The 18,639-nt window shown below is 33.5% G+C and overlaps 2 long non-coding RNA genes across 2 annotated transcripts; both read left to right on the top strand.

The window, feature by feature from the left end:
• The first annotated feature begins 2,110 nt into the window (after positions 1-2,110).
• Positions 2,111-4,541, top strand: LOC147511697 (uncharacterized). The gene is made up of 3 exons (XR_015217058.1): positions 2,111-2,339; positions 2,900-3,481; positions 3,611-4,541. It is a non-coding gene; the product is annotated as an uncharacterized LOC147511697 (long non-coding RNA).
• A 3,844-nt stretch (positions 4,542-8,385) lies between these two features.
• Positions 8,386-10,399, top strand: LOC147511696 (uncharacterized). Its single transcript, XR_015217057.1, has 5 exons — positions 8,386-9,065; positions 9,140-9,241; positions 9,326-9,577; positions 9,815-9,924; positions 10,010-10,399. It is a non-coding gene; the product is annotated as an uncharacterized LOC147511696 (long non-coding RNA).
• Positions 10,400-18,639: the final 8,240 nt, after the last annotated feature.

Below are 18,639 nucleotides of genomic sequence, written 5' to 3'. Positions count from 1 at the left end.
AACCAAATTTGTTTGCACGTAAATGGTGTAGAAAAATGCTAAAAACGCACAAAATCCGGCTTCATAAGTGAAGAATTGGTTAATAATACCATTCAATCTCTTTTTAATGGATACATGGTCACTCAATATATCTCTGCCATCAGGATACTCCCCAGGTAGATTGGCAACTGGAAGTGGAGGTGGAGTTTGAGTTTGAGTTTGAGCTTGAGCATTAATAGTGATTTCATGTTGAGGTGGAATATCAGGAAAACTAGTAGCTTGAGCATTAATAGTGATTTCTTATTCTCACTTTAATTTATCGAAATTTTGATACTTTTGTATTTATATGTTATTAAAAGTTTGTAGAGAGACTATTCAAGAAAGAAAAAAGAAAATGTTAGGATCAATTTTTACAATAATTGTTATCTTCTAAATTTTTTGTTAAAAAAAAAAAAGATTTGTGGGGGAGACTATTCAAAAAAGAAAAAAGGAAATGTACGTTAGGATCAATTTTTATAATAATTGTTATATTCTAAATTTTTTGTTATAAAAAAAAAATGTTTGTAGGGGAGACTATTTAAGAAAGAAAAAGGAAAATGTTAGGATCAATTTTTACAATAATTGTTATCTTCTAAATTTTTTGTTAAATAAACTAAACGTTTGCATTTATATGAAATAACATAAACAAATTATATCGATTTATAAGATGTAACAATTTTATTGAAACTTTGCTTAGGGCCCCGATTGCCTTGAGCCGCCCCTGTATACCAATACAACAACCATCAACCAAATTTGTTTGCACGTAAATGGTGTAGAAAAATGCTAAAAACGCACAAAATCCGACTTCATAAGTGAAGAATTGGTTGATAATACCATTCAATCTCTTTTTAATGGATACATGGTCACTCAATATATCTCTGCCATCAGGATACTCCCCAGGTGGATTGGCAATTGGAGGTGGAGGTGGAGTTTGAGTTTGAAGCTTGAGCTTGAGCATTAATAGTGATTTCAAGTTGTGGTGGAATATTAGGAAAACCAGTAGCTTGAGCATTAATAGTGATTTCTTATTCTCACTTTAATTTATCAAAAATTTGTTACTTTTGAACTTACATGTTATTAAAAGGTTACTTATTGAAACTTAGTGAGTTTATACTATGATGCTAATGTGAATTTGATCCTTTTGGGAGATATATTAGTTTAATTTTGAGGTTAATTTCACTGAATTTAGCTCAGGGTTATGCAACCGCGATTTTAGCATTGAAAAATTACTATGAAACAGTTATTTTGTTTAGGAGTGAGACTATTGTATAACATAACATGAGTGAAGAAGCGAGAGTGTACTGAAGTTATTTGTCTGATGCCCCTGGTGCAACGACATGACTTAGCTGGTTTTGGTACAAATTAATAGGTTTGTACTAGTTATGCTATGTTACTACTTATGTATATCCTATATATTGGCAGTATGGATATTGTGTTATCATTATTTCCGTGTCTCAGTTTCCATATTTGGTCGTCAACTCATCATAGTTGATAAATAACACGGAATTAGTCATTATAAACGACTAACTCGGGCTCCTTTTTTTCGATCCGCTTATAACATTTTACAAAATAAAAGTTGGCTTTAACCAATGTTTTTGATACATGATAATGCATGTCAGGCATAGGTGCCACACTCAAAGGGAGTGTTGGAGACATCATATTCACCCGTGGAAAAAATAGTGTGTGAATACCAACTTCGTGGAGGAGTGTACATCGATCCTAGTAGCTATAGAAACTAGAATGTGCATCTGCCAATATTAATGATGATTGTGGTTAGAAAGTGAATTGATTTATGCTGGACACGTGTTTGATATTCATTGGATGTGAATATTACTCCCTCACACCTGTGCAAAGCCATTGCTATTTGGTATGTACGAATGGGATAATATTTTTGACCTTGTGCGAAGCCTTTACTTACGTGTTTTTTACTCATAAGTTATAACAATTTGCATTATAAGTTAACTTGACGTATTCCACTTAATGAAGACAAAAGAGATAGCTAAAGAAAATAGTTAATTAGTTGTCCAGCTTTCTATTTGATTTCTTTATATATTGACTTTACATAGCATCTGTTTATAATAAGTTTGAAGAGTGGAATGGTTACCTTATCTCCTTAAGGAAATTATTATTTTATGTATCATCTCATTTTGACGTGTACATTATTGCAGCAAATAAATTTGGAGTCACTGAATTCGTGAATCCAAAAGACCATGACAAACCGATGCAATAGGTTCTTGTTGACCTTACCGATGGTGGAATTGATTACAGTTTCGAATGCAAACGTTGCTGCCATAAGGGTAGCTCTCGAGTGCTGTCATAAGGTGATGTTTTCTCTTCTTGTCCACAGACACACACACACCCACACCCCCCCAGTGTGAGATACAAGAAGAGATTGATAAAGATCACTAAGCTTTTCGTATTCATTAATGGTGGTTTACTATGTTTCACTTCTTCTCCCTTTGTTACAATAATAAAAATGGAGAGCCTCTATCTCCTCTAAGTGTTGTGGGTATGATGATTGTTGTGGAATGAATTGAGCCTCCTATTTCTCCAACACACTTCCTTCTTTTAAAGTTGTTTCCACATGTACTTTATCTAATAGTTTTGTACTATGTGTCCATTCCTTTCTCCATCTTTTGTATATGCAAATTATGCAATGATTGAAATAAGGACAAATATCGTTAGTGTACGATATTTGGCCACTACACCCAGCCCCTAAGCTCCCTGTTTTTATCTAAACTATTCAGTGTTGCATTAACCCACACACCCCAACCCCTAAGCTCCCTGTCTTCATCTAAACTATTAAGTGTTGCATTAAACTTTTATATGTTTTATCATATCATTAGCAAATCCTATCTGATGAACATTAAAAATCCTTCAGGGCTGGGGAACATCAGTTATTGTGGGGGGTTGCTGGACACAAGAGACAGCCAAAGAAATTAGTTAATTATACATTTGAGTGGATTTTGATTTGTTAATTAGTTGCATACTTGCTGCCCCATCCTAGCTTTCCATAAGGTGATCTTGGTAGTGGTTGGAAATACTCTCTTTAGCACCTAGTCTTGCTGGTGTCATGGTGTGAGTGTTTAGCAATTCATTTAGTTAGTGTTCACACTTTGTTGAAGTTTTTTTTTCATTTCGTCATTTTCTATGAATCATATAGTGCATGATAGACTCGATCTTCTTTTTTGTTTTGTGGACTTTTATTTTTTGCTGGTTACATTTGGACAAGGTTTGATGAATGAAAGTCAAACCATGCAAACCGTTCAGTGAAGGTTGATCTCCGGCTTCTATACATAGTATTCTTTAGTGGGGTTGGTTCTGGAATAACAGTTCTTAAAAATCTCACACGGGTTGGGATTGCACAAGGTTCAAGTGATACATCGATGCTGTTATCAATTTACAGCTTTTACAATTTTGTGGGACGTCTAGTTGGAAGTGTTATATATGAACATTTTGTCAGGTTGGTACTCTCTTTAACATCAACATGCATAGCAAAGTTCCAAAACCTTCACGGGGCTACTACCAATAAATTTGCAAAGTTGATTGATGTCAGCTTTTATTGATTTGGTATGGGTTTTGTAACTTGCAGGTCTAATACAATCCCTTGAACAATTTGGATGAAATGCACGCAACTTATTGGTCTTAACTTACTTCCTGTTTGTCTCAACTCTCTGTAATGGGGTACACAATTTTCTGTAGGTTAACCAATATTACCCCTACTAGATGAGTCAATTAGGATTTCTGCCTACTAGATGGGAAATTAGGGTCTCTCTTTTAAATACACACAAAAAAAGAGTCAAATTGGATTGACCGATTTTTTTTTGTGTGTGTTTGAGGAAAACCCTAATTTCTCATCTAGTGGGAGAGTAATCCTAATTGGCTCATCTAGGGGGGTTAACACTAGTTCACCCTTCTCTGTAATGGTCCAAAAAGTAGCATCTGACCTTTTTGGTGTGAAGGCATTTCGGTGTAATCCCAACTTCATGCTGTTATGCATTCCTCTTGATGAACTTATCTTTTCATGTGGGCTTGCTGGGAACGTCTATGATAAATAGGCAGCAAAGCATCAAGGAATTAATCTGCGGCTTAGTTCAAGTGTTGACCGACCGGACTCTTATTGCTTCAGGATCAGTCAGAATTCTAGCTGGTCTCCGTGTTTTGAGCACATTTCTAATTGTAATTCATACCATAACACCGAAACCTTGATATCAAAATTGGACGTGGGACACACAAACAGCAAATCCTGATTCCCAACCTAACTGGAACTTGGGCCGTAACTAAATCAACACCCACCAAATGGGAAGCCCAAAACCCAACTTAAAATAATAACAACCCCTTTCTTTGAAACTAGAACTTATTAATTTCGAACAAACCACCACCATTTCAAAATGACCTTCCAAAATGACATGTCGTCCTGTTCATCCTATCAAGGATGATGTATATCACGTGAGATATTTTTCTTCATGGTTATTTTCACTGTTTGAAGTAAGTAATAAAATTACCAGTAATTTATGGTTCCATTTTTGTTCACACTTAGAATATATGCTTAATTGGTATCTTCTGTCTTGATTTTGCAGGACTATTTAGTTATAATTAATGACATATCCTCTCAAATTGAATACTCCTTTAAAAAAAGATCTCTCTTCGAAATAGTTTACTGTTTACTTCTTTTCTCAAAGTTAAATTATCTAGTGGGATTTATTCACGATTGTGTTTATAAGGGTACCTCTTAATGCGGATAAACACATTTATAAAATCATTTTGGACTCACATTGAGTTAAAGGGTACTAGTAGTCAAATCTACTATTGTAAAAGTTGGTAGTGAGATGCATTTCCTAGTGTTAAATTTGCTGTTTAGTTAATTGATTATCCAATTCAGAATAATTTTCAGCTCAGCACTCATGAAATTTGAATTCATTAAAAATTTAACTCACATTGAAAAGGATACATGTGTGACCTATATGAAGTAGGACGCATGGACACATCTAAGTAGAAAGTAGTATTATTCTTTGGTTACACCGCTAATTATGGGGCTCAAAACCTTACAAAGCGTCTCCTTACATTTAAATAACTATAAAAGTGGCATGTATCTATATTAATTGATTATTTTATTTGTCTTTCGGGGTATAGAAGAAACAGGTTTTCGGGCTACCATCCCTACATGTGAAAAAAAGAAAGCCACAGGTCACTTGGATAAGATTTTATGCTCCTTGTCCTTCTTTTTGACCCCCAAAATTACAACCTTGAAAAGACGATAATACTCATTTTCTTTAAACACAAATCTACTTTTCTCAAAACAACAATATAGAAACACAGCACTGCAGAAATGCAAAACCGATCCCAAATATAATTTTCTCACAAAACTCAGTTCAATTAACACAAACTCTACTTGAAAAAAAAACACAACAACATGGATGTTGTAGTGTCAAATCCCATGCAACATGAGTGTTGGGTTGGATGCAACATTGAGTGTTGCACTAAAAACAATATTATAGATGACCATGAGGTTTAATTGATAATATTTGTTTGAGGTTGGAGGGCTGTTTTCCACTGCAACATGGATGATGCAGTAAAAAAACCAATGAAACAATTCATGTTGAAGTGGAAATTGGTTAAAACAAGTTATGAAAGAACCAGATTTTGGGTTTAATCTCCCTGGTTCATAAACAACCTACATAAACTCACTACGGACTAACCCATAAACACCCGAATTGACTAAAATACCCCCGAACATAATGGACCCGTGAAACCTAGATCTCAAATTTCTCTCTTTCTTTTCGCCGCCTCCTTTCTTCTTGCAAACCCTAGATATCCTGCATAATTAAATTCACATAGAAGATAAGATGGCAAAACAACCCAAAAAGAGGATAGAAATAATCAACAAAACAAAGAAATCAAAAGTTTCAAAAGAAGATGCTCCAGTGAGAATGAAACGAGTGGTTCAATCACAAACAACAAGGAAGAAAGCAACAATCGATAAAAAGATGAAATCTAATGTAAGATTCACACACACACACACACACACACACACACACACACATATATATATATATATATATATACAAACACATAAATATATATATATGTGTGTGTTTGATGAAATATATATATATATATATATATATAAAATTTGTTTGTAAATACGAAATTTTTATGAGAATTTCTATTTTTATATATGCAAATACTTAATTTATTATATAAATTTGCATTTTCATATATAAAAGTACAATTACACATATATATATATATATATATATATATATATATATATATATATATATATATATATATATATATATATATATATATATATGTATGAATTTGTAAATTACATATATAGCTTCATATGTAAATTCGTATTTAAGCATATTCTAAGTTGTCTAAATTTGAGTTTAGTTGACACTGTAGTTGATCTGATATGAAGTTCACACTCTGTAGTTGATATGAAGATTTGAATATATGAGCAAACTAGATTAGTTTAGACTCCTCCATCTTGTTGCTGAGGATTTGATGGATTCTTGTAATGGTAAACATGATGCAGAATGTTGTGTCGTTGCCCTATTATGAGAATTACTATTTTCATATGTGAACATTAAATGTCTTAGCTTAATTTATTGTGTAAATTTGTATTTTCATATGTGAATTTGTATTTAGATATTGTAAATTTGTATTGCAACGGAATGTAAAATCTACTAGTTCTAACAAGGTATTCTGTTATTCTGTGTTGCTAATGCTAAAACTTGTGCAAGATTTTAAGGGAAGAATTAGGGATGTTCATATCACCAAGATGAAAGAAAATCCTTTTTACAATCTTTTTATGGTTTTTGTCGATGAAAAGGTGGATAATAATATGTTAGAGAAACCAAGCCACATCATCATAAAGTTGTTAGGCAGTTGGTGTAAGGAGAGACATAAGTTTAAGATAGGAAATCAGTTTGTGTCTTTATGTCCATCTGACATGGCTGTAACCTTTGGTTTTCCCATGATGGGGAAAGTTGTTGTTTTCCAGTTAGGAACGAGAATGGACGAAGCTATTTATGGATTATCGTTCCTATTGAGACGTTTCTCTGGTGTTAACAAGATAATAACAACGGTTGTAAAATAAATCTTAAACCAGATTGTAGACTCAACAAACCCTACAGATATTGAAGATGTGGTGAGACTACTTGCTATTTTTCTGGTGATGATAGTATTTGTAAGTAGTGGTGTGAGTGGAATAGTTTGGTCCTTCACAAAGCATGTTGAGACTTTTGAAGCTATGTGGAGTGTGTCATGGGCTACCTCAGTTCACTCAGAACTGATTGAAAAAAATTCAAAAGTGGGATAGCAGTAGTCCGTTCAAAATTTCAAGATGCATCATTCAACTTTTGGTAAGATACTTACATTGTCTGCAAATTCATATTTTCATATGTAAGTTTAGTTTGTTTTCACATATGCGTAGTCATATTTTCATAGCCTATATCACCTGTCACGTGTATGAAAATATATATGAAAATCTATATTTGCATATGAAAATTGGTTTTTACATATGTATATTCATATTTACATATCCAATGCAGATGTCATGTGTTGGTATGATTATGACATTACATTGTCTGCAAATTCATATTTTTATATGTAAGTTTGTTTTCACATATGTATAGTCATATTTTCATAGCCTATATCACCTGTTAGGCGTAAGAAAATATATATGAAAATCTATATTTGCATATGAAAACTGGATTTTACATATGTATATTCATGTTTACATATCCAATACATATGTCATATGTCGGAAAAAGAAGTCTATGAAAATGTTGCTAATACAAATTCACATGTTATGTGCAGTACTTTTTGTGTAAGCATACAAAACTTTGTGAGCCAGTACACGAGACATGTTTTTCACGGATTGCAAAGTGGTCGATGGAACGACTAGTGGAGAAATTACTAAAAATTTTCAAGCTAGAAAATATTCCCAAAAGTGACATCACAGTAAGATTGGAACTGACCGAGGAAAAGAAATAGGTGTTATACCTTGAACACCACCAAAGTGAAGCTGAAAGCTTGAGGAGGGAAAATGCTGAGTTAAAGAGGAAGAATGAAGAGTTGAGGAAACTTAATAAAGAGTTAAGGGGTGAACTTGCTAGACTAACGAGAATAATTTGTGAAGAAGGTCTAGAAGATATGTTTGAAAGTCATGAACATATATAGCGAGTTCTATGGGGAGGAGAATAGGGGAGATGTAGATTCGGTTGAAAGGGGAGGAGATGGTGGTTTGGTTGAAAGGGGAGGATATGTAGATATGGTTGAAAAGGGAGGAGATGTAGATCTGGTTAAAGGGGTAGAGAACAAAGGATATATAGATTTGGTTGAAGAGGAGGGCAAAAGAGAGTCTGAGTTGTCTGAGAAAGAGTTGGCTGAAAAGGAGGGCATTGGAGAGACTGAGTTGTCTGAGAAAGAGTTGGCATGAAAAAGAGAAAAGAGAGACATGTGAAGAAGAAGAGAAAGGAGAGGCAGATGAAGAAGAAGAATCTGGGTTGGATGGAAAGGAGGAAAGCGAAGAGACAAAGTTAGATGAAGAGGAGGAGGAGGAAAAAGGTGAGGGAGAACCTAACTCGATGTTTAAGAAAGTGAAGGAAAATGAGCAGATGAAGAAAACATCAACGATATATGAGTTCAAAAATATTAAGAAGCAAACAAGGAATACTAAAGTTGTTGAAATTGAATTGGATGATGAACTAGTGATTGATGTAGATGATTTCGAGACTCCACCACCACGCGTGGGAAAGCCTATGTCAAAACCACATTCAAACAAGTTGTGGAGTTTACTTGATAAAGAGAAGTTGTCATTGGTGGATTTTTTTTTTTAAAAAAGCAAATCAGAAGTGAAATTTATTTTTTATAAATATATGTAAGTTTTTCTTATCGTCTATGTAGTTGCATTAAAGTGTTTGATCGTGTATGCAAGTTGCAGTACAATTGCGTGGATGGACATCCAAATGCATTTGAAAATACAGGGAGAACACTTGAGCCACATGATGTTGAACTTCTTCGTCAGTGATAAGGTAAATATTTTGATTACTCAAATCTTTTGAAATGAAAAAACTTGCAATTTAGTAATTTTTCTTAATGTTTATAGTAGATCATTGATTGGTACGTGCACTCCCAACTCCCCAAGGAAGTGGAGAAGCTAATTGGATGTTCTCCACCAAAGTGTCTCCATTTCTCATCATTTGCATGGGTAAGCATCTTTCATGTAATTTTTACTGAAGTTGAATATGTAAATTCACAAAATCTCTGAAGATGTTGTTCTTATTTGTTGTAGTTGGTTTTAAGAGATAACCAGAAACAAGGCATGAACGTCTATGTCACAGATGTCCTAAAACAGTTGGACAACAAGGTTGCCCATCTATTTTTCATCATAAAAAGTCCCAAGTCAAGAAAGTACAAAGATGGTAATCACTGGACTTTGCTTCATGTTGATACTTTGAATTGGGAATGGACGCACTATGACTATTTAAGGCCAAGGAACTACAAGAAGAAGAAATACATTTCGTTAGAAGATGCTGAAATTTTGGTAAGTGAAATTTTATGATTTGGGCTTGTTTTGTTTTTAGTATTGCAATCAGTACATTTTTTAGATCACTTTAAGTTACTATGTAAATTTAAGTTTGTATACGCCAATTACTATGTAAATATAGATTTACACATATATGACTATGTAAAAATACATTTACATAGTCAGGTGTTGGGCAATCTTTTGGTAATTTAAATACTATTCATTTTTTGTTGATTCTAATTGAATTTAATGCAGCAAAAGAGGATAGTGGGAGCTATTAGATGTAGGTGTCGGGAGCTAAAATTGCTAAATGTGGATTTGATGAAAGATATCAAAGTTGGAGCATGCCCACAACAAGGAGCATCGTAAGAACCTAACTTTCCGAACTTAGCTATCTTTTTTTTTTTATCTTTTATCTCTTATTAGAAATTTCTTTTTTTGCATTTTTAGTTCAGATTGTGGATTCTTCGTCATTATGTTTGTGAAGGCTATAATATGTGGAAACGCTATCCAAGATATTATGCTAGAAGCCATGAAACAATTGAGGGTTGACCTGATATATGAGATTGTAGCAAGCCAACAAGAAAAATAGGATCCAAAAGAAGAATGTAAGAAATGATGAGCTGGTTTTTTGTTTAATCATGTGTTAGTGGATTATATTTGTTAGAATTCTAGATGTAAAAAGTTAATTTGGGTTAATGTGTTGGTGGTAAATGATGTAATGGGAATCTCCTTTATATTTTTCAGTTGGTTTATCTATCTTTGCAACTTACATATGTAATGCAAGAAATGATTGTCAGTTTATCAGATTTATATAGCTATGTTGCATGTTAGAAAAAAGTCTGTGAAAATTCATATTTGCATATGTAAGTTGGTATTTACATAGCTTGTGCAGGTGTCACATACTCACATGTCAGGAAAAGTCTATGCAAATTCATATTTGTATGTGTAAATTTGTATTTGCATATGTCAAGTTACTATATAAATATAGATTTACATATATTCTGTCAGGTGTTGGGCAATTTTACTTCTCAAAGGTTACTGTATATATATATATATATAGCCCCGCTCACAGACGGACGGACATCCGTAAAACGGACTTAACAAAAAAGTGAAATTTCACGAAATATACTTACGAAGGGTTTCAACATATTTCTCTTTTATTCCTCTCACCTATATATCTTTATATCAATTAACGGGAAAAAAAAAAATCTTTATATCATATCTCCAAACATAACGTTCTCCTCTGGTCGTCTCTTTCTCTCTCATGTGGTTCGTCTTTTCTCCATTTCTACTAGCAAAAGCAATGGACTCTGTCCCTTTCCCGAAAGCAAAAGCAGCGTGACTCTCAATTTTCAATTTGTCTATATTCCGGATCTCAAATTTCTGGATCTACTAGCAAAAGCAATTTCCAATGTCTCTGTGGTTGATTATTGAATTGGTTTTGAGTATTGTTTACTTGGATTTGCGCATACTCAATTTGGGGTTTGTGGAATTGTGGTTTTTATTGCAACAATTCTATTTCAATTGTGAATTTCTTTTGTCCATTTGAGCTCTCGACAAATCCTGGACAGCAGAACTTAATTTACCTTGGTTTCAATTTCCTACTTTTCAAACAAATTGGTGGTGCTTTGGTGGAGTCAGACATGTAGTGCTGTATCTTAGGTGATTGTTGGTAAAGCCATTAGCCTTTTGCTTCAACATATTGGTGCCACTGTGTATATTATCCAGTATTACAAAGAAACTCTACTCTGCCTATCCTAAGAAGAGAATGTTGAATTGGTTTCTTTTCAAGATGCTTGGTTTCGTCATGTACTGCTTGAGCTTAAAGAACAAGAGATATAGTTGGTGCTTATTGCTTTTCTTATGTATTTGAAGATGAATTTGTGACTGGGAGAGCGTATTTTTTTTTCTTGATCTTTTTGTAAGTTTAACCTGTATGGAGTAGATTTTAATGTCTATAGTGTCATTTTGCAATTTGCAAAACTTTATAAATAAATGCCATTTTTACTTTTCTCATATTTACTTTTGCAATTCTGACTTTGTCTGTACCACTAGAACGTGAGAAATAACACAAGATATTCACGTTTATTATTTGAGCTCACAGTCAAGTTAATTGTCTACATCTTCAATATTAATTTAATGCAAAAAAAAACTCAAAATAAAACCCTTCAAATACTTGCATAACCATTCCAATGAATCTTCCAAAAGCAAGCTTCAAATCACGCAACATAACTTGTATTTTTCAAAATGCAATAACCTTTGAAATGAAACCTCTAGAATCCAATTATGTGCAACTCTCTTTAATCAATCGACATTCCTATAGTAGAAACAAATGAACATTTGAAGCTATGAAAAACAACAACAACCATACATATAAATAAACAATTAAAAATGCTTATTTTACCCAAAGAAGAAGATGTATAAGAATCATCATTTGTGCTAGAGTCCAGAGTTCCGTCTTGGTTGGACAAGGAATTTTTTTCACTGCAATTAAATTAAGATAAGAAAGAATATGTGAATACTCTTTAAAAAAAAAAAAAAAAAAAATATTTTTTCTTCTATTCTTAAGATGCGGACAATTCCTTTTATCGTGTGACACTCCAACCTTGTTACAACCATTGCACCGTCTCTTTTTATATTTTTGTGCTTTTTTGAGTGCTTTTTCTTTATCTCCTTTAAGTCTTTTTCCAAATCCTTTTGGCCTTGCTTGACTCGGTTCATGATATTAATTGCCAAATTAGAACTTTTCGCTCCAACAGAAACTCCTACACTTGTATCACAACCAAACGCTTGACTACTTTTCTCATGTGGTGCTGCTACACTTGTACCACAACCAACCAACTTACTAATTTTTTCAAGTGCACCACTTAAAGCATCTGTAAACACTTTAGTTGCTTCTTCACTTTCGAGGGATTTATCAATTACAAGTGTTGACATTTGAATCAATTCATTCTGCTTCATGATGTATAATTTATCATCTTGAACCTCTATTCCACCATCATCAATGACTGCCCTTGATTTTGCAGTTTTACACCATCTCTTCAAAATGTATTGATTTGGCAACTTATCAAAATCATGCATCTTATTCAAATAAGCTAAAATATGCCTACAAGGGACCCCTAAGCTCTCAAACTTTTTACAAGTACACAAGTGCATAAAGCAAAATCTAGATCTTTTTTATAAGAAATTTCCTGCACTCTAGACTTTTCGGCCGCCATTTTTCTATGAACCTTATAAATGCAACACTTCTCATTCTCACTAACAAGTACAAATCTATAATTCAAGCTCTCCCATAACTCATCTTGAAATTTACATAAAAACTCATGTATATAAACATCAACCATGTGTACCAACAAGCTTTGGTTTCTCAATCATATCTTTGTTATCTGCCATTAATTCTTCATGACGTTGGCGCGCAAGTCCCCTACCAAACTGAACTATAAAATCTACCAAAGAATTTTCTTTTGAAACATACATTTTGAAAAATGAATGAGCACTTTCCGCTCGTTGACTACTTGACATACCTGCAGAGAAGATGTGATTCACATGTGTGGGCACCCATTGTGATTGGATTTCATACATTGACTCCAGCCACTTGTTTTCATGTAAACCAATCCTTTGAAGAATATCATTCCATTTCAAGTCAAACTCATCTTTCATCTCAGATCCCCAACTGCAGTACCTGTTGACAGAGTACCCAAAGCTTCAGTATGTAAAACAAATAAATAAAAAATAACATCCACAAATTAATTATATAAAAAAATAATAATAATAAGAAAAAACCTGTGAAAAGTAGTTGGAAGAGTTTGAGAAATGACTTTTGTCATTGCTGGATCTTGATCTGTAATAATCATTTTTGGATGATCGCCTGGCATAGCTTCTAAAAATTGGTTGAATTACCAAACACATGATTCTGTGGTCTCATCACATAAAAATGAACAACAAAAACAACTGTCTGACCATGATTAGTAAACAATGGTGCAAGAATCAATCCATACCTATTAGTGTTGTACGTAGTATCAAAGATAACAACATCACCATAAAATTTGTATGCACGTCTTGAGGTTGCATCAGCCGAAAAACATCGAGTAATTCTCTGTTCATCGCCTGTCTCAATTTTTAAAGTGAAAGAAGGATTCCTCCCTTATTCCAATTTTAAAAACTCATGAAACATTTCTCCATCATGGCCTTTCATCTCTTTACGCTTGTCCCTTTCCTAGTTATTTAAATCTTTATGTATAAAACCAATCTTTTCTATCCCTCCGGACTGAACTCCAAGAAGACTGAACTGTTGATGTTGTGGTATGTTTACCATGCTAAGTTGTTGCGTTAAGCATTTTTGGGCACGAGAAACACTTCGGTGAGATCTTAGAAGATGTACTCTAAGCAGGGTTGACAACGGGTGAGAATGCCCTTTAACGAATAAACTAACAACAAATGTACCAAAAATTTTCACTACAACAACTTTTGTTTTACAATCTTCTTTTATATTGCCCCGACACCTTTTCGTATCAACGTCCGCTATTTCTAAACTTTTTCCTTGCTTGTAACACACGTATTCCTTTCTTACACATTCACCATCTCTTTTCCTATCAGACCAACTACGAACATTGAATCCAACGACTTTGGCATATGTATTGTAAACTGTAGACATCATCAAGTGAGTCAAACTCTTTTCCTATTCTAGGTTTGGCATCATTTGATACTTGGGGATTGTAAACCTGATTAGGTTTCCCACCTACACTCTCACTCTCAATTTCGAAATCCTCATCTTCCATCTCAATGTAACCTGAAAAAAAAAAAAAAAGAAGGTATATCAAACACAGGTTCAAATAAGTGCTATGCAACGTTAAACAATATATATCTTTTTTTAGCTACGGATACTTGATAGTATAAATAAATACAGTACTAGTAACACTTCAAAATGATTAAAATTATACGACACTAAATATTACTAGGGAATAACCAACTCAACCAAAAAAGTATTTTAGTTAGTGTGGGTGTGTGGGGATCTTATCTTGTGCATCATACCCAATGAAAACAGACACTTGAGAAGGTGACTATGGAACCCAAAATTCTACTAATGGAATATCCGGGATGAGTCTATGGCGGAGAGGCCTTGAGAGTCGGGAACACAGAGTATTAGAAACTTTTGGAAAATTCCCCATTCTTGTAATAGTCCAGTTATTAACTGTATGTACTTTTTTATTTTTTTTGCATAGCCAAGGGGCAATGATGTTGGCAAGTTCTGATTCCAACTCTCATGTCAGGAGTAACAACTACAAGTCTCCTCTCCACCATGGCTCACATATTTGAAAAAAACATACAACATAATGAAATAGTGAAAAGATGTATAACCATTGATACTAGAGCTAATCTTTAAAACACAAATACAGCACTGACACATTTTCAGATATACACAGGGACCCATCCACCTAGCTCAGAAGAATTTTTCTCATTGTTGTTTCATGGTGTCAATCTCCTCAACACTTAAACTTAATCATCCTTTATTAGTTGATACAGTTACTCTCTTTTGATATTGTAAATTAAAATGTTATACCTAGTTGAGTTCAAATAAAAGATACAGCAATACGTGAAGAATTAAATCAAACAATTCATAATTAAATCAATAAACCAGTAGCTAGTTATTCTAACATGACAACCTTTTGTTCTTCACTGTTTTCAATATTGAACTATGTAACCAAGCTACTGGCATAACCCGCAAAGACCCACTAATGTGTGAACTTGAAACTAGTAACTACTAAAGCAAGCACAAACAATGACAAACAGTTGGTTTCTTTGAAGATGCAACAATGGATAATGATGTTAGCAAAAAAAAAAAACTAAACTTACGTGTAATCGAGATTCACAAAGCTTGTATGTGTAAATCCGGTCAAATTTTTTGTTTAGGCTTATAAGATGAGTAAGAGAGAAAAGAGAAACCCTTTTATAGAGAAAGAGAGTACCAGGAGGGAGAGAGTCATGGTAATATTGAGAGAGAATATGAGCGAGGTTTTGCGGTTTTCTAAAACCCTTCGTGAGTATATATATATATATATATATAGGGAGGGATAGACCTACTAGCTCCCACTCCCAGCCCACTCCCAATCCTACCCACTCAACTCGCGAGATCATCTGAAGATCTAAGAGTCCAGATTAAAACAAACACAAATAAAAAAAATAGAACCAACCCTTCGTTCTCCATTTCACGACCAAAAGAAATAGAACAAACAATCAACTTCCAACCTCCATTTTGCAACCCACATTCTCTTCTCCAGCAGCAATTCACGTTTAACTCTCTCCAGACCAATTTCATCTACGCCCAATTCTCTCCAAATCCATTATCAGGTAATTTTCTGCTCATATTTTTTACCCCCTTCTTTAATTGTTATTTTGGTGATACAAATTTCATTTTAGGAAGTGGGTGTATGGCATTGCTAGTTTAACTGAAAATTAATTAAGTTTTTCTTAAAAGTAGAAAATTTTAATCTTTGATTGGGGTTGCTCATGAAATTTTCAATTTTTAGGTGTACGTTATAATCATTTTGTTGTACGCTTAAATCACCGACATAAATACTAGGTCTGTAGATGAAGTAATATTTACTTGTGCATTTCAATATGGAATGGATTATGTTTCTGTCGATTAATTATGTCATTCGACTGACAAGCTAAGTATAGGCTAAGATGTCCGGATGTCCTTTACTTTGTTGTTACTCTGACGTGTTATAAGTATTAAAATTATTGCAGAAGTTCCTATTTTAATGGCTAAGTAGTGATTGAGTTTTACTTGTTTTAATGGCGGAAAGGAGCATTGGATTTTTTATTTTTATTTTTTTGGTTGTTGTTGTTGTGGTTATCCCAATTGTTGGTTCAGTTTATGTATTTGTCAGGGGTATGGATGAATATGAATTATTATATTTCGTATTTCTTTTTCCATCGGTATACAGAGTTGAGACATTTTTAAATGATTGTTACTCTGTTACCATACTGTTTCGAGTGCCATCGACAGGAGTCTGCAAAAGCAGTTACTATTTTAGTCCTAAACTTGCTTGAACCTTAGATTGTTGCTTGCTAATGATATTTTGAATAGCTATGAAACAAAACATAGACAAATAAAGATGTTATACAAGTGTCATTAGTAAACTATCTTTGTTTCAATGAAGGGTAAAAGTACCCTCTTTCTCAAAACATCTCATCACACTCCAAAGTAAATACACCCCAGAGGGATGGAGCCTAAGCACAGTCGAAGGCTTAAAATAGATGAAGAGATATCCTAAACACTGACAATAAAATATAGGGTACACTAATATCCCCATTTTAGCTCTAGACTAAAGAAACTAATTAAGTGGTCAACATTCATAATTGGTTCTCCCCGTCTAGTAAGCAACTAATGGCAAGGTAGTTTGTCCTTACGAAATGTGTATGACAGTAAGATTGAGTTTGTGACCAAACTATGGATACAAATGGCTATGTAGTGATCGATTGATTGTAGTTTTGTAAAAGTTTAAACAGTCGAGGACGATATTCATTGCTTTCGTATGCATTGTTGTTTTGGTTTTTAAATTTGATTGTATGACTCTCTCTAATTGATTATGTCTCATTTTTTTGATGAAGCTTGTTTTCATATTATTAGATTGAAACTTTTTGTTACTAATACTTGTTTATTACTATTTTTTGTAGCAATAATAGCTCCTCGATCAAAGAATGTGAAGAACAAGCTTTGAAGTGGGGTTTATATGTTTATTGGTGGAAAAAAAGCGGAAAACTTGACCCGATTCTAGTTTATTGGTGGGCATTACCGTCGTGATCATGTCTGAAGTTGGAGCTTTGAAATTGGATTAGGGTTTTGTATATAGATTAAGGTTCGAAGTTGGATTAGGGTTTGGTTAGGGATTAGGGTTTGAAGTTGGATTAGGGTTTGGTTAGGAATTAGGGCTTGAAGTTGGAATTTGAAGTTTGAATTTATATGTTTGAAGTTATTTTATATGAATTTAGAATTTGAAGTTATGTATATGAATTTGAATATGAAAATGTGTGTTTGAATTTCATGTTGAATTTGAATATGAATTTGAAGGTGAATTTGAGTTTGAATTTAAATATGGTTTGATGTATATTAATATGAATTTGAACGTGAATTTGAGTTTGAGTATGAATATGGTTTGATGTATATGAATATGAATATGAATATGAATTTGAAGAAAATCAAAAATTCAGTTTTGCTTGGATTTTGGTCCAAACGACCCAATCAGGTAGCAGAGAAGTGTTCAAAACGATCTCTTCAGATCGCTTAGCATCTCTCTAAACGACCTATTCAGACTGCTTCCCTTTAGACCTAAACTACCCCATCAAATCGTTTAGGTATGCATCCAAACGATTTGGTCAGATTGTTTAGGTCTATAGACAAGCGATCTGCATAAGTCGTTAAGGCCAGATTTGTCTGTGAACGATATTTGGGGATCATTTTGGATGCTTTTGTGCGACCTGGGTGGGTCGCCTGGACCAAAATGTAAGCAAATTTTTTATTTGATTTTGTTTATTTCATATCCAAACCAAATTCATATATGCACATAACTTCATATTCATATCCATATCCATATACATACAACCATATTCAAATTCATATACATAACTTCAAATTCAAATTCATATACATAACTTCAAATTCATATACAAATGATTCTAACTTCAAATTCCAAATTAAAACGCCATTATACATAACTTCAAATTCTAAAACAAATTGCATTAAAAACCTCTTCAAACGTTTATGTATACACCTAATTCAAACGCCACTATACATAACTTCAACTTCTTCAACTTCTTCAACTATGGGTAATCCTTCAGTCGTTGTCTTCATGATCACCATCATCATCTTTATCATCATCATCATCATCATCTCTATCATCGTCCACATCCTCAATCTTCTCATCAATAACTGTCAAGTAAGAAAGTGATGACAAATGTCAATTTTGAAGTGACCTCCAAACAAGAAAATTTAGTATACTAGGAATGAATGAAAACTACGAAAATCACTTTACTTACTTATCCCCTTCTTCCTATTTGGATTTTCTGGACAATTT

This window comes from Coptis chinensis, chromosome 3 (assembly GCF_015680905.1).
Source record: "Coptis chinensis isolate HL-2020 chromosome 3, ASM1568090v1, whole genome shotgun sequence".
NCBI classification, from domain to species: Eukaryota; Viridiplantae; Streptophyta; class Magnoliopsida; order Ranunculales; family Ranunculaceae; genus Coptis; species Coptis chinensis.
This window is presented reverse-complemented; position numbering and strand designations above follow the sequence as displayed.